The following is a 24,307-nucleotide window of genomic DNA, read 5'->3' as shown; positions in this document are numbered from 1 at the left end:
AACAGCAGCTGTGCTTGAGGCGCCCCCATTTGTTTCTTTTTCATCTGGCGGAAGCGATTGAACCGCAAAATGGCAAAACGACAGCCAACTATCAGCCAAATCACATTTAGCCAGGTTTCTTGTTAATGATGATGACAGCAAAAGGTGTTGCCACTTCTGTATCGGCTTCTGCTTGTTTGTATATGTGTTTCTGTTTGTGTTGTTGTTGATGTCTTCCACTTGACATTATCTGCACCCTGCTGCTGCCATATCAACATAGCATGTCTCTCCGAGCAACTCTTCTTTTGCCTGTCATACTCGTGAACTCGTCTGGCTGTCTGCGAATTTGCACCACATGTGGGAACAACACGATTCAGATAACCATAGAATGTGACATGTGTTGTCATCATGTCAAGCGGTCGAGTTCACATCAGGAGTGAAAAATATATACGTAATATCTTATGTAGAATACGCTGAATATATAAGAGTATGAATTGAAATGTGTTACGAAATTGTCACAAACACGTTAGTTTGTGTCTTCATGTAAGGCAGGCGCCTTACAATGCAACATATGTTGCAACATCTGATATAGTTTGAATAAATTATAAGATAAGATTAGGATGAACATGAGTGAGATTGATTTGCCGCATATGAATAATACAACAGACTCATAAATATTTTGAGTGTCAGTTCATGCGGTGAATGTTTTTGGCAGAATGATTGATATTACATGGAAACAAAAAAAACTAAAACAAAGATTTGCAAAACTAACTGACGCATCAAATCATTTTATTTCAGCATGAAATTCTAAAATGTTGAACTGTCATATTTTGACGTTTATTCCATATATTAGAAATGATTGTTTTTTTTTCTAAGTCAGTTGAGTATTTATACATTTATGTTGTATTCAGTACAACAAAAAATGTGCAATAAAAAAGCCATTCAAGTGCGAATGACCGCAAATGAATATAAGAGCAATGTGAGTGGCAACGAAATGTCGCAACAATTGTTGTGATGATGGAAAATATGACATATACATACACAAGTACACGATATGGGAATAGTCACGCAATAACACTGAAACAGAAAGTCAGAAAACGTGACTGTCCCTCTACACGAGCATGTTTATGCACACATTGCGTATACATAATGTTGGCTTAATGGCAAGGCGCATTGCGTTCCAAACTAAGCTCAACATTTGTTTGCTTCACATAATATTTCCGACTACCGCCTACCTTTCCGACCCAGTTTCCACAAGTCCTTGTCAGTGTATTCAGCATGTATGTTTTCATTGTCACCTCATATGGTAATTTTACAGAATTCTTTAGACCAGTTCACTTTTTTGCAAAAAAAAAACGAAAAGGGTTTATTAAGCTTATCGAGGTCAAAATATATATGACTTATGTATAAAATATCAAATTCATATTTTTTGAAAACTATCTCATTTAAGATAGAACTCAAGCTTCGTAGAAAACTTAGCTTTCATTCAAGACTTGAGTAGGTCTCTTAAAGTCAGCACTTGATGTACATAAGTACATACATAGGTATTCATACGTTACGGTTGTGATTTAATTGCTTATAACGCTTTCATTATTATAACTGCAGCTGCTGTAGATTATTCTTTTGGTTCCATTGTTCGACATTTCATTGTGGCCAATGCAAACACCGTACACAAACACAACGCGCTGATGAATTGACAGATAATTAAATACACCCAAAATGCCAACTGAAGACAGAAGACAAAACGTGCCGCATGTGGGTGGCAATGGTTTTAAGGTTGAATGTGGCTGGCGACTACGCTGGCAGCCAGACAGTTCAACTGACACTCAAATAGAGAGAAAGAGAGTCGAGCCGAAGAGCTGAAGAACAGCAAACGGAAGCAGACCAAGAGATTGGGTAAATGAACGTCGGAAGAGGGAATGTAAAGCGGACAAATTGGGACTTGTGTACATAGTGAAGATTTGCATATTGATTCATATGGCAATTGCTTGCAAATGAATTGCTTTCAATACAAATTGCGACAGCTGCAAAATGTTGATTGATTTCAAGGATTCAAGTTAGAAGTTCTGTGAGCTCATCAGACTTAATCACTTCCATTTCGTTGATACAAATCCTCCATTCAAATGAAAATCTATTCAAATATATAAAATGTTTACCATGTGGCTGAATGCACACTTATGTTGCCATAAGCAATAAATATTTATTTATGATATTACTAATGTATGCTTTGTTTAGGTTTTTAATTTATGAGTTTGTTTTATCTCAAGGCAAAACAAATAACCCATAAATAAAATGCATATAAATAAATAGCTACTCTTAATTTAACTATTTTTTGTTTTTTAATTCCAGCTGTGTGAACAATAAATTTAATCGAAATATTTGCCAGTTCTCTTCTGTATGACTAATTGCGGTGTAAATACGCACATAATGTGGATAGTTTAATTGTAAAGTACAAAATACTCACTTGGTCCGTTATTTATAGTATAGAAAATAAATTTAATTAATGTGGATGTTTTTTTCTTTATCCGTAGTCGGTGAACTATTTTCGCAATAGCGTTGTTTGTTATTTTGTTGATGTTGATTTCGCGCTATTTTGTTTATTAGCTTTCACTTTTAAGCGTAATTCGCACACGCACTCACTGTTTAACACTCAACATTTAATCATAATAGACTGCAATGAAAAATATACATTTGAATTATATTATTTCACTCACACACGGCATAATTAGTAGCCCAAGCTGCGGCTTTGGCAGTTTTGCAGCCCTTATTGAATGAGTTATTTTAGCATTTAATTAAAAAATTGCTTATACGCCATGTGTGCTGTGTACCGTGTGCCGCAAAGTAGGTTAAATCCGTATGCGCATAATTGTAGGCTAAAATCCTTAAAATGTGCGACGCGTCGTGACCGTTGCAAGCCGTTGGACACCAATTACGAATTCAGAATTCCAAATGCGAGGGAGACGAAGCAAAAAAAAAACATGAAATATACTAGCAACAAAAAAGGTAACCATAAGGCACAAAGCAAACATAAAACTCTCGAACAAAGCACGCAAAGTTATTATTTCTGTGTATGTGTGTGTGTAGACTTGGTTGTGTATGTGTGTGTATTGCTGTATGCAAATAGTTAATTTCACTAAAACAAAGACGACAAAAGCACAGAAAAGCTTGAATAAAATTATATTCATATTTGTCCTCAACCGGACAAATTATGAGTGTGTTCGTAAACTTTTTGATATGATACTCAGTTAAAAGCAAGCAAAAGTTGAGAATTTATAGTTTAGATAGTAAAAGAAATTTAAATTTCTCATTAATTTCGTTTACTAGCACTTAATATTTAAATTTAAGCATTATTATTTCATTCCACCACAAGTTGCTTATGCTCGCTCTTTCAAATGGAACACACAAGTACAAAACAATGTGATTGTGTTCATTGTTATTTTTGTTGTTGTTTGTTATTGCTATACGCACAGAACACACGCACTCAAAACACTCAGCCATGCACAGTTCATTGGTTCACTTCGATTTTTGCTATTTTTACGCGTCTTTGACACACGGCAAACATTTCTTACAAATGCCGGATGGTTGTCTATTTGTTATTGCTAGTTGTTGTCGTTTTTGTTGTCGTTTTTGTTGTAATTGTTGTTGCTACGCCTACGTTTTACACGCCTGTCGTTGCGTCGGACCGTTCGTTAGCACTTCGTTGCGTTTCGTTGCGCAGAGTTCAAATGCCGCAAAATAACTGAAGTCTCGTACACAGCGGCCAGCAGCGAAATACTTGTGTCAAACGCCAGCAGAGGCAGAGGCAGCAACAGAGACCGAGACTGAAGCAGCGCTGCCAGCAATCAACGTTTGACGTTAGTGGAGTCTGCGCAGTTCAATCAAAACAAATTTAACACTTAGATGGTGCACGGTCTTTCAATTTGGACATTTACTGAAAGTAGACAATAAAAAAATTTTAAAAAATTGATTTACAAATTTTGTCAGATGTGGGGTTCGAACCCACGCTCTCTCTCTCGAGAACCAGAGCTTAAATCTGGCGCCTTAGACCGCTCGGCCAATCTGACTTGTTGAGTCCCCCCGAGCTCAACAATCCTGATAAACTAAATTAGTATGAAATTTGAAAGTGCGTAATATTCAAATTGTTTTTCTTGTAATTTATTTAAATTTATTACCAAAATTAATTGTAAAATTAAAAATGTATTCATTATATTCTAATCAATTTAATTTTTTCTTCATATATACATAAATATATAAATATAAATATATTTTCTTTTTCTCATATTAAATTTAAATTACATTTTCAGTTTTTCTTTATGTTGTACAAATAGTTGCAACTAATCTTTCTCCCCCATTGAATAATAATGTGTTCTGAGTTGCATGCAATGGAATGGTTATTCTACTGTTGCTATCAAGAATTTATGTACAACAATAAATACCCATCACATTATTTACTATTTATTATTAACTGCTTTATTAGCTTAAACCCTACAATGAGAACCAAAGGCAATTGAGTCTTTTCGTTTCAACTACTTCTTTGTGTGTGACACGTGGCGTGCCTCATATAAATACAATGCCACATTGAGCCAGCAAAGCTCAAACACGAACTATCTCCGACAATTTGTTAACATATTTCACATCACATCAGTGAAATTCTACATTCCACATTATACATTTGCACATTTAGTTGTATATATTTTTGCACTCATGTTGTGCTCTCGACCGCTTGACACGCTGACAAACACGTGTCGCCTCCTGCGGTTGCCTTTCACCACATGCGGCAACAGAAGTGCGACTGAGTGGGAGCGACACTCGGAGTGACATATGTCAGCGTTGATATGGCTGCAGAAGAGTGCTAAAAATGTCAAGTAGAAGACATCAACAACAACACAAACACAAATTCCAGCACAGACTGAAGCAGAAGCAGAAGTGGCAACACCTTTTGCTGTCATCATCATTAACAAGAAACCTGGCTAAATGTGATTTGGCTGATAGTTGGCTGTCGTTTTGCCATTTTGCGGTTCAATCGCTTCCGCCAGATGAAAAAGAAACAAATGGGGGTGCCTCAAGCGCAGCTGCTGTTGCTTCTTCTCCTTCTACTAGTAATTCAACTTCGGTTGCGGGTGCTGCATACCAAATGTCTGGAGTTGCTGCGTAATGATGATGTCGCCGTTTGTACCACAAAAGAGGGAGACAGCACATGCGACACATTCATATTGCATACCCCAAGCATGAATACAGAGCAGTAGAACAGAGGAGCAGACAAAAGATAGAGAACAGAGGAGAGAAGTCAAGTTGGGCCGACACTTGCGCACATTGCTCAGTGTCAGCCTCAGGATGGAGCTGCAGAAGTCGAGTCGAGGCGAGTTGAAAGAATGGAACATTTGTTTCTTCTGCCACTGTCATAGCTTCAGTTTGTCATTCTGTCATTCTGTCATTGTGTCAGTGAGTGCCATTTTATGTGGGACATGCTTGAAATCTAGAAGATGCCTTAGCAATACTTGATTTAAGGCTCAGCATTGTGTAGGAAATTGCAGCCACACAAATGCACACATCAATTAGCCATTAGCTGCTGTTGTCATTTTCTCTTGTCGTTAATGTTGAACAAATTCCCGAAACAAGTTTACATTAGAGTAAATAGCCCGCAGAAGTTGATGATAAACATTTACATGAATGACATTTTGACTCACGCTTTGTTGCTGCTGGCAACGCAAATTGGCAAACAAACAAAACGAGAGACCAAAGAAAATGAGAAAGAGAATGAGAGCGAATGTGAATAGGGTCAACAGGGCGTATAATCAATTTGTTGATGCAAACACAAATTCACATCTGCAAAGTGACATTGAAATATTTGTTGAGGCGTATCAAAGTAAATTAAGCAAATAATCTCCCTAAGTGAATACTGTGCTGTACTCTGTGTACTCAATTGCATTCCAAAAATAACATTCCCCATCTTCCACCTACTATATATGTTCGACAAGAAATATAAACAATTGAATTTTGTATAAACATTTGATTTTAATTTCGCCTGAATCGCATTCAGTTTTATTCACATGGAACATGGAATCAGAGATAAACAAAAATGCACCACATGATTTTATTATGTAAACTATTTTAGTATTTTTACTTTTCCCATTTCGCTTACTGCGCAGTCTGTCTATTCATTTATTTGTGCCAGTTCGATATAGCTAAATGGAAATGCAATAAAATATAAAGTCTCCGATTTTAAGAGGAAACCACAATTTAATTAAAAACCCATCTGCAGCAAGTTCGAGAAGCCATTACAAGAGAATGTGATCCTAAAATGCTCTGACAACCGCAAAAGCATTGCATTGGTTTCCAACTTCCAAGCCTTTTGCCCTCTGCAACCTCGCAGGTGTTGCTGTCTGAATAGACTGAAAGTCCATTGGCCCAACGGAGCGTTTATCATTTTAACAGCCGGCAATTTAGGGATTGATTGCAAGCGATTTAAACTGCAAAACAATTTGCTGGCCACCTTCCTCATTCGCTCACGAAAAACAGTAGCCAAACATGTTATTTCCATTGCCTCACTTCAGTCAGTCATTCAACAGTCAGCACTTGCGCAACCCCAAGAGAACCTCCGCAAAAGCAACAGCAACAGCAGAGGAAACGAAAACCAGATTTGGAAATTGATGAGAATTTGAAACGAAAAATACAATTCTCTCTCAGTAGCTGACGAAAAATGAAAAACGTGCAAGGCAGAAGACTGAAGGCCGAAGTAAAAGAGTCCCTCGACCTATCCCACTCGAAAGGTGACTGGCAGGTAAGCATCAGTGACTGGGAAATAATGGAATGGGTAGAGGGAAATGTGAAGGCTGTGAAAAGGATTTTCATGCTGAAGTCGTCGCCTGAGTTTTCATTTTCTTGAATCATTCTGAGAGACGGTTCAGCATCAATTGAAATTTCATGTTTTCTGCGTAAAAATTGTAGGAAGGAAAGGAAGTCACGGGAGAAAAGAAGAGACATAGAGGTGAAGAAGATAAGCGAGAAATTGACATCGTCGTTCAGTGTCAGATTGAATATGAAAATCTTTCGCTTTCGCTTATACTTCTCATTCACATAACAGATTGTATTGCAATAATGCTCATTGTGGGGGAAGTCTTTTATTCAATTTATTCTTTCCTGCTGAGAATTGACATGGGCTCTGACAATTGGATTGAGAGGAGCTCACAATAAACGGATTTGCCAGATTATTGGTAAAGAGGCACAACAGATTCGCATATTATATTGAACACTTTTGTCACAGCTTTGTTGCTCAAAGTTCGAGGATTAATCATAATTAATAAGCTTTGCTTTAACTTTCGTAATTTTAGAAAGCAAACACATTACCATTTTTATTGCAATAATGAAAGTAAATTTAGAGCTGTCTAAGAACGAGAATTATAACGCCGAGACGAGGGCGTTGAATTTGGTTTTATAACATTGTTCGCCAGACCCATTGTCATCAGATTTCATTCCCCTCGGAGATTGTAAACATCCTCACTAACAGGCTTGTTGTTTGTCCCTCGGGTCAAAGACCCAAGTTAGTCTGGCACATTCACGAGTTTGTTACTTTATGTTTTGTTGCATTTTTAAAGAGAGGTTCAACACTCAGATTAGCTGTTAAATATTAAAGGACTACGAAATAGAAAATACAAGAACAATATAAATTTGAAACTATTCAGATAAATTAAGTTTTGAAATTCGGAGTGAGATTAAACAAAAATTCAACAGTTGATGTTTACCAAATGTATTCGGTTTGACTTTGCTCCATCTAAAGGGAATATCTCTTAAAAAACTCATGCATATCATTTGTTCTTTTTCCCAATGGCTTTTGTCATATTTATTATAATGTTTCCAAGTTTCTGTTTTGCTCATTCAGTATATTTTTTTGTTTGAACTCAATTCAAGTTTTTGCTTATAAATTTGCATTTCATCTAAAGAAATTCAGTAACAATAACAACCGCAATAGCAACAGCCGGACGGGGACTGTTTGTGGTCTCTTCTGTTTCTACTATACTCGTATATCCTTTGCCAGCTGGCGAAAGTCATACGAATGATTTCTATGCCAACAAACAAAATTTGAATTTCGACGTGCTTCAGCCAGGAAAATTTATGACTTTCGTTTACACACACTCACTCGACAAAATACGGCTTATGTTGTCCTTGGGCGCACGTGGCGTATGCGCAACGTTGAGGTGAATTAAAGTTTCGGCTTGATAAAAGCATTTGAATTCCTCAGCTCGCCTTAAACTTAGGGAACAACATTAACATTCGTGGGCTGCTCAGCTTAGTCTCTGTTTCTGTCTCTCTCTCCGATTCGCTATCTCTTTTAGTCTCTGTCTCTGTCTCTGTCTCAGTCTCAGTCCGATGCCAACTGCTCACCTGGCTGCACTTTAATTTGCATATTTAATGCCGCCTTGCAGCGATCCCTTCTTCCCGACTAGACTTTGAGCTGCCGCCTCAACGAAATCCCTACAAGGCTCAATCCAAGACGAGTATCATGTTGAAGCCGCTTGTCGCAATGTATGTGCGCGTGTGTTTGTGTGTGTGTTTTCAAGGGATTTTCACATGCAAAGCACACAGCACTTAAACCAACGGGTCTGTGGCCTGATATGGCTCCGCTGCTAGTTCAGGCGAAGGCATAAGACATATCCAAACTATTATTATTGTCGTCTGCTGAATTATTCAGCTTGCCGTAAAATTCTGGGCTGCGCTATTTTCGCTTTCTGAATGATATTTTAAATATTAAAATGGTTCGACGTTAATGGAGACAGCGAGAATAGAGTGCAGAGAACAGGGAACTCCTCTACAACTATTACGAGTAGCATGCACCAGCTGTGGAGCCCATTTGGAAAGGCGCCAAGAGCCATCGCATTTCTTGATTCCAGTCCAACTATTTCCGCTACAATTACGTTCCCATTGTTCCCATTGCTCCTCACCGGCTGTTGCGGCAATCTCGGGCCACAATAAAAGTCTGGGCCAGACTGTCATTCAATTGGAGCATCAGATCCTTAGTGCACACTTTCTCACAATGATTTCGGGTGCGGCTTATTGGCTGCTAAGAGGCCAATTGTTGCCCCACAACTGGTTGTGCCACAGATGAGTCTAGAGACGGAGAAGGAGATGGGAAGGGAAGGGGAACAATTTAAACGCTTCATTTGTATGCCAAGGAGAAGTTTTCTAATTTTACAGCCTGCTGCTTTGATCATCGTTGTTGTTCCTGTTGCTATTGCTGTCTGTGGCTGTTGTTGCCGTTTTCGCATCTTTTCTTGCCCCTGGCACTTGCGCTCACTTGACGCAATTTGGGAGCAAGTCGTGCGGTGTAGAGATTTAAATCAATTCCCAAATAGAATATAACGAGGACTTTCCTCAACTGTTGATTGAGACAGTTCATTATTATGGTTCCTTTGCATATTCTGTGGATTATTCAACTTATTTGTTAACAAACTGTTCAATTATATTGTTAAAAGTGTCAAGATAAGCCCGACGAACTGAATTATTAAAACTTATTCAAACTTTTAGAATATTTTTTTCAAAGTTTATGTTTATACACAATAATTCATTCATTACTTGAGTTCACATTAATATTCCGCTGCATGTTATTTAGAACTTTTATCCTATGGTAATATATAGCAAGTTAACTTAATATGCTGTTGAAAGCATCATCTTTAAGTGAAGTGCCATGCACGCATATGAGTTAAGGCATTATCGATAAAGCTGTTGGAGCACATCTTTAATGCCAGACATAAAAAGTGCCAAATGCCATGGCATTAAAATGTAATTAGGCTGTGTAACTCTCACACACACACATATAAACGCGTACACAACACACACCTATCAGCTATGGGCGGCTCTTAACCGTAACAAACATCAACATATTTATGGCCCTTGCCTGTTCCGAACAGGATCCCTAAGTGAGGCACTCGAGGTGTGGGCAGCATGGTAGTGAGGGTGAGTGGAGAGGAGGAGACATGTGGTTCTGGCAACATAATGCGTAAATTTTTCTGTTATTAACGGCAGAATATAGTACGCTCGAGTGTCGACACATAAATCTTATTCTTGTTGTTCTTGTTGTACCTGAAAAGTAAAGCAGACAGCAGGGGAATACTTTCAGTAGTCAATGTGGACTTGCTAATTTGTTAAATTGTGCATTAAAAATGAGAAGTGTTTATGATGCGGTAGCAAATCTGGTAAATCAATTAAACTTGAGTTAATTGAAAAATTGCGTATACGCAGTGTAGTATGAGGGTAAAGAAGGAACTTCAAGTACAACTTGGAGGGAAGTGCAAGTTGTGTAGATGATTTGAAATGCAGATCACGTTCTCACTTTTGCGCAACGGAGTAGGGAAGCAAAGTTGCTTCATTCGGACTGCTTTGTTCGAGTTGTGCTTAGTCGATTCCTTGGCTCTGGTTGTTTGGAGTTCATTGTCTGTAAACCTCTCGGCGTATGTGCGAGCCATTAGTCAACGGCCAGGATACAGACTTGGGCACGTATCCTAATGTATGGCCTGGCAGCTGTTTTGCCCCTAGCAAATGCCCAATGCCATTATTAATGATGCAATTGACATGCTCAGAGTGGAGTCGCAGGCAGCATAAGAAGAAATATGGCATTAGATTGAGGCTGCCGCAGATAGAGATGGGAATGGAAATGGAAATGGAAATGGGGATAGGGATGGAAGCAGCAACGACTCAACAAGATTTCAACATAATGTTGCAGATTTGCAGTCTCTTGTACGTGGGCGTATTCCAGTTGCTGTTGTTATTCTCTACAAGGAATTCTAAAGCTTTGAATAAGTTTAGCTGTGACTTAAAGGAGATGACTTCCAAATTTGTTTAGATAGCAGGGCGCCTGTTAGTCGAGTATTCTCAACTGTTGCCTTCTATTTTCACTTGTCGTTGTTTTCAACATTTTTTTTTGTTTATTTATTCTCTTGTCTTCTTACATTGTCTCCACTCGCAGTCAAGTGTCTGTCTCTATGTGTGCCTGTTGACATGCCACAATTTCTGTAGACTTTTGTTTTACTTTGTTTGTTTCGTTTGCTTTGTTAATAGTTTTTTCTTCTCTGTTGTCTTCGGCTTTTGTCCTACTCTTGCATTGACTTTGTTCCCCCCGCGACCAATTCAATAAAAAGTTAGTACGTGTTGCTTAAGTTAATCGACGTCTTTGCGTTCGCTTTCTCATAGTTGATGTAGATTTTATTTGGCAATGGTTTCAACCAAGTCCACAAATATTTTTGTTCTCATCTAATTAAATGATTTATATAATATATTGAACTGATAGATACATTGAAGAAATTGGCAATAAAGTAACAGTAACTGTACTAAGAGAGCCAATTAATAGAATGAAAAGGAATTTTATTTTTCTTGCATATACTATTTGAATAAAATCTTGCTTAGATAAAGTACAGATTACTGTATAAAATTAATCTTTTCATACGACAGAGTACGATGAGCTTCAGTTTAAAAATAAAGTATAAAATAATTAGATATTTGCATCAAGGGAATTTTATTAAATTGTCAAAGGAGTTGAATTGCTAAAATCTAAGATTTTCAAAATGAGAAAATCAGGGAAAGCAAAAAAATGTAAATAAAGTTTTACAAGAGATAGCGTAATGTTCAGAATTTGAAATTTTTAGTTGCATTGACAAAATATTTGAATTCATTTTAATTGATTGAGAATAAGGAGAGCTTGCACGACACTTCACAAATTTTTGTGTTACTCTTTTAAGTAAATTGCAATGGTGACAGAGCTATTACAATTTGGAACAACAAGAGATGTTAGCTTTTCACTTGGAAAGCAGAGTGAAACAACATGGGGAAATTCTCGAGATGTTGTGTTTAAGTTGTCGTCTTGTTATTGCTGTATCTGTTGCAATGTCAACAAGCAAAGCTGCAGAACAAACAGAGGGGAAAAGCGACTCAAACAAATGGAAGACTCTTGGTTGCTGGTATACGAATAAAGTAAAAAAGAGTACACGGAAAAAGAAGAGCGTAGGAGAGGAAGGAAGGAAGAACATAACGTGTGCATGATGTGTCCCGATAAGCAGCTGCTACTCGCGCATTAGTCAGCTCCTCCAAATGTTTTGTTTCCCCCTCTTTCCGCTCTCTTTTCCCCCATCTCCTGTCTCGCCATAAAAAGTAGATGGCGTGCGAAATAGCGTGCTTGGATGTGCTTGCTGCAAGTGAATCTAATTTGGGGGTGCTCCACAATGTGGGTTTTTTATTTTGGAGTGTGAGTGTACTCACTCTTTACACTCAATGAATGCTCATATACAATATGACAGAAGAAGGATTGGCATTTGATGCACTTCATCAAATGTGGGTTTCCCCCCAACACGCGAGTGAATATGAATTCAATCTTTACTGTGGCTTACGTGGAGGCAAAAGCCACGCTGTGGATTATTCGGCGACCTGCAGAAAAGAGCTGTTCATTTTTGATTTCTGTTCACCCACACAAATTCTTTTTCACGTACCAGCAATTCAAAAAGACGTGTACTCTCTGTCGTATATGCGGGAGATAGAGCTGAAAGAACTGAAAGGCTGCAAGCTAAAGCACACATCGAAAATTACGTATATGTACTCATTCGCTGGTCTATTGCAATTTTCCGTTTTCGAGCAGAGTTCCTCGCTTTGTTTTCTGTGTTTTTCAGGCGCCTAATTGTGCGTGCTAGCGACAACACAGCAACCCTTTTAACCCTCCTCCCGAATAGCAATCAAAACCGTCAGTCAAAAGAACAGTGGAACCCACAACTGATCCGTTGCTCTTCAGGCACTTTAGTTACGTGCACTTCACTCTACACACTTCACGCACTGAGTTCTTTTTTTCTAGCTATGCATGCATTTCATACAATTGCATTGCGATTGCCAAACATTTTCTGTTCCTGGTATGGCACGTTGAATTTCAATCGTGTAGGCTTTACATTTAAGAGCTCTTTAAAAGCCTCTCTGATTGAATTCCGTTTTTTGGAAAAAATGCAGACAGGATTTTGATTTGTGGATATAATTGAAAACCATTCCCACGTCTTCTATTAAAATGTTTTAACTCAAAGTCTTCTTTAAGCAAACCGATTCCCACTTGCTTCTGTTTGTGGTTCATTTGTGACCCAATTTCATTTCTGTTTATCGATTTTCACACAATCATTGAAAACAAGTGCGACCCAATTGACCCTTTTATATCCTTGTTGTGTACTCGGAAAGAGGGCAACACAAATGGACGAGTCATTCTCACTCTGTTTAGCTGCCATTGATTGTTTGTTATATCTAGGAGTGTTTTCTTTCCCCTCTCTTATTTCCTTAGCACAATTTTCCTCAGAATTCCAAATTCCAATTCCAAATGAATCTCTCTATTCTAGTTGTCCTAGTTTACGTTTGCATAGTCAACGAACAGCTCTTTTACTATCAAGTTCATTTGCCAGACCACTTCAAACAGACCACAAGACCAGTTTGTTCTGCAAAGACGAGCTCATTAATTGTACTCAGGAAGAGATGACTGATGATATGGTAACCCGAAAGGCAGAAAGAAAGTTAGAGTAGAAATATAAACCCACAAGTAAGCATTAAATTCGTTTGCGATGAAGCCAAAAATCAACATTTAAAACTGCAACAAGCTGAAAGTGCAATTTTGAAAGGATTTTGTCTAACTATTTATTTGTCTAGCTATTTTATGTGTCTACTGTTTCTTTTTCATTGCTGTTGTAGCTACTAAGCCCAAATATTTTTTCACGCTCATGTTGCATGAAACCAAAAACAAACAAACTGCAACTATTTTTTACATCCTCCCCTTGTTACTCGCTGTTTGTTTTCTGTTTTCTCACACTGGCCAATTGCAAAAGTTTGCTGCTTTTTAACAATTTGTTGTGCTACAGTTTCGGTATTGTTTGTTTATGCCCCTTGCTGCATTTAACATTGTTTTTTCCTTTTCTTTATTGCTTTGTTTTTTGCGTTTCACTTTTCTGCTGCTTTAGCCCATTTAAACTTTTTACGGTCAACTAGGGATATGAGTCTGCATCTTGCCATTCCAATTCGTAGATTCCCTTCTCGCCTCATTTCCTCACGTGCTCAATTTTCATTTTATTAAAGTTTCGTCTACCATTTGCAGCATGACCTGTCTTCACTTTTTGTTTCAAGCTCATAAAGTGACCCAAGTTAGTTTTCAATAAACTTTTATGCCTTCAATTTGCCCCTAAGCCAAGAGAGGAAACTTAATTAGGCGTAAAACAACTATTTCAATGATGTGGTTGCTCCTTTATTATATCACTGAAAAAATATTTTCAAATTTAAGGACTCGTAGCATAATTTTGCTATTGCTTATTATTAATATATGTTATATACTTATATAAATTGAACATAGAAATTTCACATACTGCGCTGAATAGTGTTTACAACATTCAAAAGCCCCATACAAGCCAGCATCCTTCTTCAGTTATCCGTTGTTCCCTCCCGTTTCAACTCAGTTCTGGTTGATTGCAGCCACTTCCGTTTTGTTGGCAATCCCACGCACGTTCCGGTCATAAAGCGCAGCGCACTAAGCCAATTTCAGAGTGTTTATAATTGAAACTTGCCAAGAGCAGAGCAGGATGATGGTGAATAGGAAAAGGGTAGAGAGAGTAGAAGAACAAAACTATAGCAAAGCAGAGAGCAAAGCAAAGCAGTTAACTGAAAGGTGAGTCCATGTCCGAATCATTTCCCCCGTAGCGGATATAAAACGATTTGACTTGGTGACAACATCATTTCCTGCGGGCGTGGTAAAGGAATTGAAAGAGGAGGTGCCACAGTGTGAAATGCTTTGAGGGGCACAAAGAATAATGTGCACCTAAATTACGGTCATTAATAAGGCGACAAACAGTGTTGGCTAGTTTAAAGCCCTGTTCCATTTTGATAAACTGTTTGACATTGACTACGTGCCACTGAGAAGCGGATGACAGCGATAAGGATAATCACCCAACAGCCTGTTGTGAGTAGAAAGAGACACACAGAGATGAAAAGAGGAAAGAAGCTCGGAACGAGCTCATTAAAAGTGAAAAATTAGAACGAGAAATGGACAAATGAAGATCTCATGGAGGAGGCGGACTTAGCTGGATGAACCACTTAGCACAGGTGTCGAATCCCTGCTGAGAATGGAATACTATGTAAAACAGTTCAAATGATATTATAAAGTCGTGAAAAGAAAAACAAAAAAAATCAAGTGAAATTCCTTGAGGTTTTGATTAAACGAATTGGTTGGCTGCTTGAAAAGTTTGCGGTGATTTGTATTCTGTTTCTTCGAATTTATTTGTTGCGCTTGCAAAAGTTTATCCTGAAAAGCGCAAGGTATTCGAATGTATGCCCTATATAAATCATATTTAATAGACTTTGCTTCTGTGTATGCAAAGTGTGAAGGGGTAGAGCGAGGCCAGATGAGAAATTACCAAATGCCTCCTCATATTTTCTGTCTGTAGATGAAAGGAAGTCTGAAAGGGATAGCAGCTGCAGGAAGTGCTCAACTTGACTCACAAATTTGCATTGTGTGAATTGCTTCCGTTGTTGTTTCATGTTTTTACAGCCAAGCAAAGGAGATGAGGTGAATCTTGAATTATGCCAAGAAAAGGCAAAGGAATATACACTGAGAGAAATTGCAAAAATTTAAAGTACATTACAAAGTGTCGCACAATTGGACATAAAACTCAGTAAATGAATTTTTGGACTGAATAATTATTTATATTTTACTATGCCAATATTTCCATTATTTTGCCTTTCTTTGTTTTATTTGGCAGCTCGTGTAATTGTTGATTTCCTGCGTTTACACATGTTTTAAATTTTACTCGCCTTCTGTTTATATTTTTGTTTAGATTCTGAATATTTTCTGCTGAACTTTGTAAACAAACAAAGTAAATTGAAGATCTATGTATCTATGTCGCTACGTTTCATTTAAAGAACATGTCGAGACTCGTAGAAAACTCATTTATAATTAATATTTTTAGTATTTCGCCCACTAAAGCTGAGAGTTCTTTGGAGAGTTCTATGTGAGCAATAAGCTTCCTCAACTTGACTCAGTCAATGGCCAACTAATTATTTACTTTACGAGAGGCCGCAAAGTTCTTCACTTAATACGAAAAGCAGCTGGCGAAAATGTGGCATTAATTCTCAATTAAATTGTAGCTGTTTCAGATTGTTTACGCCAACTGAGAGGTAATGGGGGCGTAACGGGAGCATTAGGTAATGGAAGCTGCCCAACTTTCACGCAGTTGAGTGCCTCAGCCTGAAGAAATCAAATTTCCGCGCTATTGGAATTTTCTTTTCAGTCTGTTTACGTGGCAATGAATTCACCTTGACGAACCTCTCTGACCTGCCTTTCACTCGGAGTGGGATGCGTTGTATATTTGAATGCAAATTGGAGCACAGCGTCAACAGCAACATCAGCAGCCATTGTACCCATTAACACATAATCCGATTTCCACAATGCTCTTAAGCAATCGAATATCTGAGATGAAAGACGTTTTAAAATTCAGTTGAAATACACTTTTATATTAAAGGTGAATCTGCTGAATCCGCAAATGTCATCAGATTTTTCTAGGTGGTGAAAGGATTTAATGTAAACACTGCTTTTGTCTGCGTCTGTCATATGAAAATTAATAAAAGGCGAAAAGTAAACACTAAACTGTGAAACCAGACTCTGAAGTGGTTTAGGAAACCTTAACCCTGAATCGGGGTTCGCCTTTACTTAGTTTTGTTTGCCAAGGGAGGCGGTGGAGTGTGCGTTTGATGTGGTCCCAGTTCACACACAAAAAAGTCCTAAATTAAAAACTCGCCAGGTAAATATTTATTTAGCAACAGTACCCAAATAGCAGGGGAACATTTTTATTTCAGTAAGAAGGTAAAATAAAGGAGAGAAAATGGCGTGAAAATGTCTTTTGTGTTAGGTAGAGGAAGTTTTTTTTATCAATATTTTAATTACATTCGAAGAGTGACCTATTTCTCCCTCTTTCCCAAAGCAATTTGCGTATCTTCTTATTACTAGCAAACAAAGAGCAGAAACCAATGTGACCTGCCATCAGTTTGTGTTTCTCCTGTGGCCACCCTGTGACCCACTTGGTGTGATGTTTGTGAACCCTCCATAAAATATTTTTTAGTATACAAACAAAAAACCACACGACAATCAGTTTTCCTCTTAAACATTCTGGGAGTTTATGGGCAACCTCGATTTCCCGAAAAGGGAGACTCGTATTCTCCTTGCTGTACAAGTATTTGACTTTCCTTTGCTTTCTCTTTGCAGGCACCTCTGGGATAATGCATTAGACGAGCAAGGCGAAGGACTTGGTAAATATAATTTGGCAAATTATTAACGGGGATGTAAGAAGTACTTATCTGTTGAGGGTAAACATTGCAAACAGCAAACAGAGCACAGCGAATGAATTATCCATAATGTTATTTACCAATGTGTGGAGGTGTCTGTTGTGGTGATGACAACGATGTAAAGAGTCAAGTGTAGCAGAGGACAGAGACTTACGATATGCTTGTTTGGTATACACATTTCAGCCTGTCAACAACAGGATGCATTCATAACTTTGGCACAGCAAGTGGAGGATGTCCTTTGGAAACTATCAACTCAGCAATACTTGCATCCCTTCCACATTATTCAATTAAACTTTGATACAATTCGAAACATCTGCTGCTGATGCTGGCAGACGAATGTCTTGTCAGACAAATAGGAAATTTCCCAACTGTATTCTGTCTGTACCTAGTGGAGTGCGTATTCAATAAATGAAAGCAGGAATTTTCAATTTAAATTGCATTAAATTTACACTAGCAGCAAAAACTGCCAACGGGAAAAGGGAAACCGACAACATGCAACAGCAGGCAACAAACAAGCAGCCGAGAGCCAACAGCCGCAACATTTCCTCTGCGTCCCCCAAAAAGTGTTGCATATCCGCAGGGGTCGATGGTGTCCTGGTCAATGCAAGTTTCATCCCGCAGGCGAACTCGACCATCAATTCATTAAATTGCTCACTTGGCTGATGTTGCTGCTAATTGGCTTGGTGAGAGAGGCTTCCTGTGCCAAATTTATTCTGGGATCTGCAATTCCCAAACTGACATTATTCTTAGCATCTGTTGATTTCCACCTAATAATTTCGAGAATTTCCACATATTAATATTTCAAAATACCAACTCACAGCCTTGTAGGATAGGGAGCCTAATCACATAATTCAACAGAGTTAATAAAATGCGCTGTTAAAAGCATTTCAAGTATGCGATTTTTCTCATCTCTCATCCTCGCTGGGGAATCATTTCCCAGCTGGAGAGTTCATTGCTCTACTCTCCGCTTAAAGCCCCCTCAGACAAGCATAATAAAAAAGGAGGATAATAAAATTTATGCGTTTTGATTTATGTGTCAGCCTCAGATGCCGCTATCAGCATGTGGTGCGTATACGTGATATTTTAAAAGCCAATTTGGGTGTGTTTGCTGGGGAGGCGCATTAAGCGAATCAGCAACATCCAAACAAGCAACAGCCAACAGCTAGCAGCAAACAAACGAAGTACAAAATAAAAGGATTATTTTGCATTGAATTTATGAGAGCGTAATAAATAAATTAGCCACAGTTTGTTTGCCTTTTTATTATATTTTAATCAGCAAATGGCTTTGGGGTTCTCTTTTGGTGTGCTTTCGTTGGCTTGTTGTCGAGAAATTTTTCATTAAGTTCTCAACTTTCTATATATTTTTACTCAGCAACATAGCAATGTAACAAGATACCTTTAAATTGTGAATTGCGAAATTCACTGTTCAAGCACTCCACACAAAGTTTGTGGATGGTGATTTCATTATATTTCTTTTAAGATAATTGCACTCCAACTCTAAATCCATCTGATTGTCATTTGCAAGGCTCATATCCTGAAATCACATGTGCTCCATTGCCAAGGATTTCATTCGATTTCCGATTTCAGACGAACCAAGTTTAGTCTGTAGAATGTTGGCGTGGCCTTTTAATCAAACTTAGTCCAACTCGGGCGCAAACTTTTTGCCACACATCACATGCTTGCAATTTGGTCCTCCTCATTCGGCGCACTCTCCTATCCTCTTTCTCTCGCTTCACATTTTCCAACTGCTGTTTTGGCTGGCAAATAAAACCGCATCCTGCTGTCGTACTAGTTGTTGTTTTTCTCCCTCCGGGATGCCCAAGAGACACGCTCCACAGCGCAGAGTCAGCTAAAAATGTCAGGCTCTTATTGCAGCTTCTGTCCAGGTGACTCCTGACTCACCTCTGCCTTCAGGGATGGAATGAGGTGGAACAGCTGCCCCTTTATGACAGGAGTTAGTGAGTTGAACTGCAGTCACAGTGATGACCCAACAGATTGGCAAAGCCATCAAAAGTTGTGGTTTTGGTGAAATATGCAAACTACTCGTCCAGAGCAAACGAGCTGTTCAAACGTATGTAATTTCTGCCCTAGGATACTGACCAGCGAAGTCGCGTGAAAGAGTGTCAATCATACGTCCCGTGGTTTCAGACAAAGTGTCAGCTAACGATGTTGCGAGCCATTGTTGGTGTCATTATGATTATCGTTATTGTTGTCCCTTTGCTAACGCTTTTCGCATTTTCCTCTTACCATCTAACATAATGAAAAGAAAATATTGCCGTGTTGTTACATTTGTTGTTGCTGTCGCTGGCATTTTTACTGTTTTTGCTGTTGTTATGTAAAGCAGGCACATAATAAAAATAATAATGAAAATAACTCGACAGGTTTTTGTTGTCGTTTTTTGTTGTGGTTGCTATTGTTGTCGTTGTTGTTGTTGTCATGCGCTGAAAACCACAAAAGAGCAGCAAATTGAAATTTAATGAAATTTATTAATTTCATGCATTTTTGATGATGTGGCAGAAATATTTTGTATTCGGCTTCAAATTGATCGCATAGCGGATTACATTATGCGTGGCTTTTGTTAAAAAATCAATAGCAAATTCACATAAATTTGTAAAGGTTTTATAAACATTTCACGGCATTAAGTCAAATTTAAATATTTGAGAATTTTAAGTTCAAATACGTGTAAAATAAAATTAAGAAGCGTTCTCAAGCGCTAAACATCAACGGCGAGTCGCCAAGATAACCCAGTTAAACCGAAAAGGAAACCTAACAAGCCAAAGATAAAGCCAAAGCTGTGAAATTTAACGCGTAAAACTTTTTGTGGCCAGGAGGATGATGCTTAAGTGGTTGAGTTGTTGCTGCCTCAAACTACATAGAAGATAAATACCCGACAAGTCGCTGAACAAAAGTTTATGAGGAAGCTCAAGATGTTTAACAAAACTTAGTTTTCTTCAGAGCTTAGATAAGGGTTATATCGTTGTTAAAGATAAATTTCTCTTCAAATAAGTTGTACTCCTTTAAAAGTATCCTATTAGGGAACATCAACTCCAAATCGGCACTTTAAAAACGTTATTATATTTGTAATTTGTGGGTGTCACAAACAACGAAAAGTAATGTGAATTACGTGTGTCATTTTATTGCCATGTTCGCACATCACGTATACGCAGCATCAGCCCCAACACACAGTAAAGGTAAACCATATGAGAAATCAAACGCAAATCAAAGTCTTTTGTCATTTCAGCTTAGCATCTGCGGCAAACAAAAGAAAGTGAACAAATCATAAACCAGCAATCACTTAGTTGATTCTTCATTTTCAGAAACACTCGTATTAACCCCTTGCAACAGTCGAACTCGACTGTTTTTACTTTCCGCAATGTTTTATTTATTACAAACCTTTCACACGACACACAACAGCAGCCGCAATCACAATCACAATGCCTTGAGGCCTCCGTCTGCGAATCAACTTTGACATTCCCGTGTCATTTTTTATTCCTCGCCTTTTATTGCGTGCCATTACTTTAGTATTCTCGTGCCTCCATTTCGATACATTTCTCCCTCCGTCAAAAGCAATCGATGAAGCAGCTACGAATGGCAAGTTGTGAGCTCGTTGTACACATTGAGAAGTTGATGTGTGGCTGCCTCGCTGCTGTGCTGTTATGCTGTTATGCTGCCTGCCTTTAATGTATTTCAATTATTTTTATTGGCTTATCATAAATTATAATACCCTCTGGCCTTGGGTTCCATATTTTCGTGCCTGCCACTTTTCTCGCTTGCCAATTTTCTCTGTATTCCATTTAACTTTCACTTGCCTCAAAGCATTTTCACAGTTGTGTAGTTTTCCCCTCCTGTTGGAGCTGGAACACATGTTGAGCCTTGTTTTTGGCATTGCCGCTTATTGAAAAACTTTGACTTGGATTCCTTCTTCATCTTCTTGAGTAAAACTTTCAGTTAAACCTGCAACAACTTTTCTTTATTCTTGCAGCATTTTATAATTTCATGGCGTTTCTTCCATATTTTATTTAGCTGGTAAAACTTTATCGAGTTCATTATTCGTGCCAAGTGCGCCTTAATTATTTCTGCATTTGCCACTAAGACAAATTGAATTGTCCTTTTAGTGTTCTCGCAGTTGTTTTGCTTGTTTTTCTGAATTACTTAAGCGGGAGGCTTTACTCGTACTACTTGGAATTCACTTTCATTTTGTTAAGTTTTATGCAAATGACAGGATATTAAGAGCTCTGCAAAGACTGCATTCGGGATTGTGGGTTGGATTCCTTTCAACTTGATTTACTTTGCTGAGTAAATTTGGATTTATTTTGCCAAATGAACATTGCAATTGGAATACGAGTTCACTCCAATGATTTCGACTATTCCATCATTAATCAATCCACTCGAGTTTATACAAATTTCTGGCATGTTTGTTGAATACTTTCCTCCTCCCTCCTCGCCCCTTTGTTCTCTTTACTAGTTGCCTTTCATTACTCATTCATTGCAATTTGGCACAGCTCCCCGTTGTGCTTGCCACATTTAACACGCCGCATTGCATTCGCGTCTCTATTATACGTACAACTTACCCCTCTCTCCCTTACTTTTCTCTCTACTCTGACATTTTGCACAATTTTAATTATCACGCCATCGTCATCAACCTCATCATTGTTGTTGTAATTGTTGCAAGCGGCACCGCAAATGCAATTTCCGTGCAAAATATTTGCACAAAGGCACAGAAACTTTCTCCGTCCTCGTGTTTCTCTTTCTCTCAACAAAGTTGTACAAAAATAGGAGTAAACTGTGAGGTAGTTGTCTAAATTAAAGTTGCAAAAAAAAAAAAAAATATAAACATCTGATTGTCACAAATCAAAGCATCAGCTGATGCGCCAAAGCCTTGATTAAGTTGGCAACTCCACTTAGCATAGCTCAACTGTTGAGTTTATCGAACGGGGAGTAAGTATTGCATTGATCCACACAGAGATGCTTTGAGCACTCACTAAGGGCAGCCATCTTCACTTTTGCAATTTTTTTCACTGAGAACGCTTACATCAGACCAAAATTTGCAAAGAAAAATTGCAAAAATAATTACAAAATAATACTGCAACCAAGCCAACAATTTTGGCATCCAGGGTTTTCTTTCGTCGATTAGTGGATTGGCCGGCTCTATTAGAAGAGAATTTAGAATTTGCTAAATTTTTCTTTGCCACTGATTGGTAAGTAGTGTCAATCTGATTAGACCTTGCAGTAAAAATTTTATTTTATGCAGCTTTTGGCCATACCTCTGGCAATTGCATCCGCTAGACCCTCCATAGAGTGGAATAGGTGTTGCACATTGCGATCCTCGCCTCCCCTTGTTGAACAGGTGCCACTAGTGAAGCGCACGCGGATTTTCACCCTAACCTGCAAGCCTAAGGGAGTATTGGTGAAGGCAGCGAACCTCGCTGCGAACAGCCAGCTAGAGTGGGAATAAGGCGATAATCTTGCGGCAGCGAATCTTCGCTGCAGATTATCTAAACGGTATTCGATAGCGGCTGAGCGAAGGCGATTCTAGAGACGTTCAAAGGAGCGTAGATCTTCCGGCGAGAGATCTACGGCTCCACAAAAACACGCCAGTACCATCTGCATTGGATTGTTTTCGTTCGTAAAATGCACTAAGAGTGCCAACATGGTTTGAAAAATAATTGTGAAATTAAATAGAATTTGTAATAAGTACTTGCCAAATCAACTAACTCATTTTTTCGACCTTTATACAGCCAACATGGGGTACATAGGAATTTGATAGCCTGATAACCATAACCCTTTATCATCTTTAACAGCTAACATCAACAAGCATATATGCTACGACGGATTCATCAGTTATCAGGCCTGCTAACATCGATGGAAAGTGCGTAAGTACGGCATAGCCGTGTCTGTATACATAGTTGATTGGGGTTGTGATTGTGAGGTTTTCAATTCCGTGTGTTCCGTGTTGGTTCTCTATCTTTCGTATTATTAAGTCATGAAGACAACCGTGTAAACAAAACTAATTAACGTACGATAAATAAAAGCGCAAATAAATCAAGCACTATTGTTAACTAGAGATAATTTTTATAAACAAAATGAAGTATGTTTATTAAATTACTGTATATCATGGAGAAGAAAACAATGATGTGTTAAACTTTTAATTCTAATTGGGCACTGAATATGCGAACGTTTGAGATAATGCGAAATGAGTACTGTCCCTCTCCCCTAGTATTACACTCTGTCTACACCTTAATTTATGATGACTTACTACCCAGTCGAAGCCAAAGACCCACCCCAGCCCTGAACTGAGCCGGCAAGTTAGCTAGACAGAGTAGGCTTAGACGAGTAGAACCTCGTGGTGTTCGTCACATAATTAAATGGCGCCCAACGTGGGGCCTATGGAAAATGTGCCCCAAAATAAAAATTTCCTCATCAAACTATTCATTCTTCTTATTGAAAACATAGATGTATGAATTTTCTGCCTTCTGGATTGGCTGTTTACTGATGAGAAAGTCGGAAGCAGACCAGGCGAAAAGAACATACAAGTACATAGCGGATTCATTAATTGATAGTGTTATCAATGAATTAAACCTGCTAAATACAATTTTCTGGCCAATAATGTGATTCAGGAAATTTTTGTAGAATTGGATGAATTTCGATTCTCTACCGAATCATTGTTAGCCCAGTATACAATATTGTGTTGTGGTATAGAAATCGAGAATTGTTCAGTATTGGTTAATATCGATCTGTTCCTCTTTCAATTACAAACACTCATCAAATACGTTACTAATCAAAATAGATTCAGACTCTCAGTACCCACTTCGCATTATCTTGAAATCGCATTGAAGGGTAAGTCCCAAACTTAAAAACTTAAAACTTGAACACTATATTATCGCATATCGTAGACTTATTTTTGTCAATTACCTTGTCAATATCGAATACCGTACTAGTTCACATTCATACTTTAATTCAATATGCCGGTTACTCGCAGCCACGAAAACCTCGCATC

General features: G+C 38.3%; 1 protein-coding gene and 1 non-coding gene across 5 annotated transcripts in view; both read right to left on the bottom strand.

The window, feature by feature from the left end:
- Positions 1 to 24,307, bottom strand: part of LOC133836362 (uncharacterized) — an 82,623-nt gene that overhangs the window by 32,496 nt on the left and 25,820 nt on the right. The window contains exons 1-2 of one of the 4 annotated variants that reach the window (XM_062266809.1): positions 3,635 to 3,741; positions 2,444 to 2,650 (exon numbers count right to left, since the gene is read on the bottom strand). The gene's annotated coding sequence lies outside the window, so the exon portion shown is untranslated. Of the gene's footprint in view, positions 1 to 2,443; positions 2,651 to 3,548; positions 3,742 to 24,307 lie in introns of those variants that run through there. The other 3 variants (XM_062266812.1, XM_062266810.1, XM_062266811.1) reach the window with 3 other exon arrangements.
- Positions 3,958 to 4,043, bottom strand: Trnal-uaa (transfer RNA leucine (anticodon UAA)). The gene has a single exon. It is a non-coding gene; the product is annotated as a tRNA-Leu (tRNA).

This window comes from Drosophila sulfurigaster, chromosome 2R (assembly GCF_023558435.1).
Source record: "Drosophila sulfurigaster albostrigata strain 15112-1811.04 chromosome 2R, ASM2355843v2, whole genome shotgun sequence".
Lineage (NCBI taxonomy): Eukaryota > Metazoa > Arthropoda > Insecta > Diptera > Drosophilidae > Drosophila > Drosophila sulfurigaster.
Note: the sequence above shows the minus strand (reverse complement) of the source record. Positions and strands in the feature narration are given on the sequence as shown.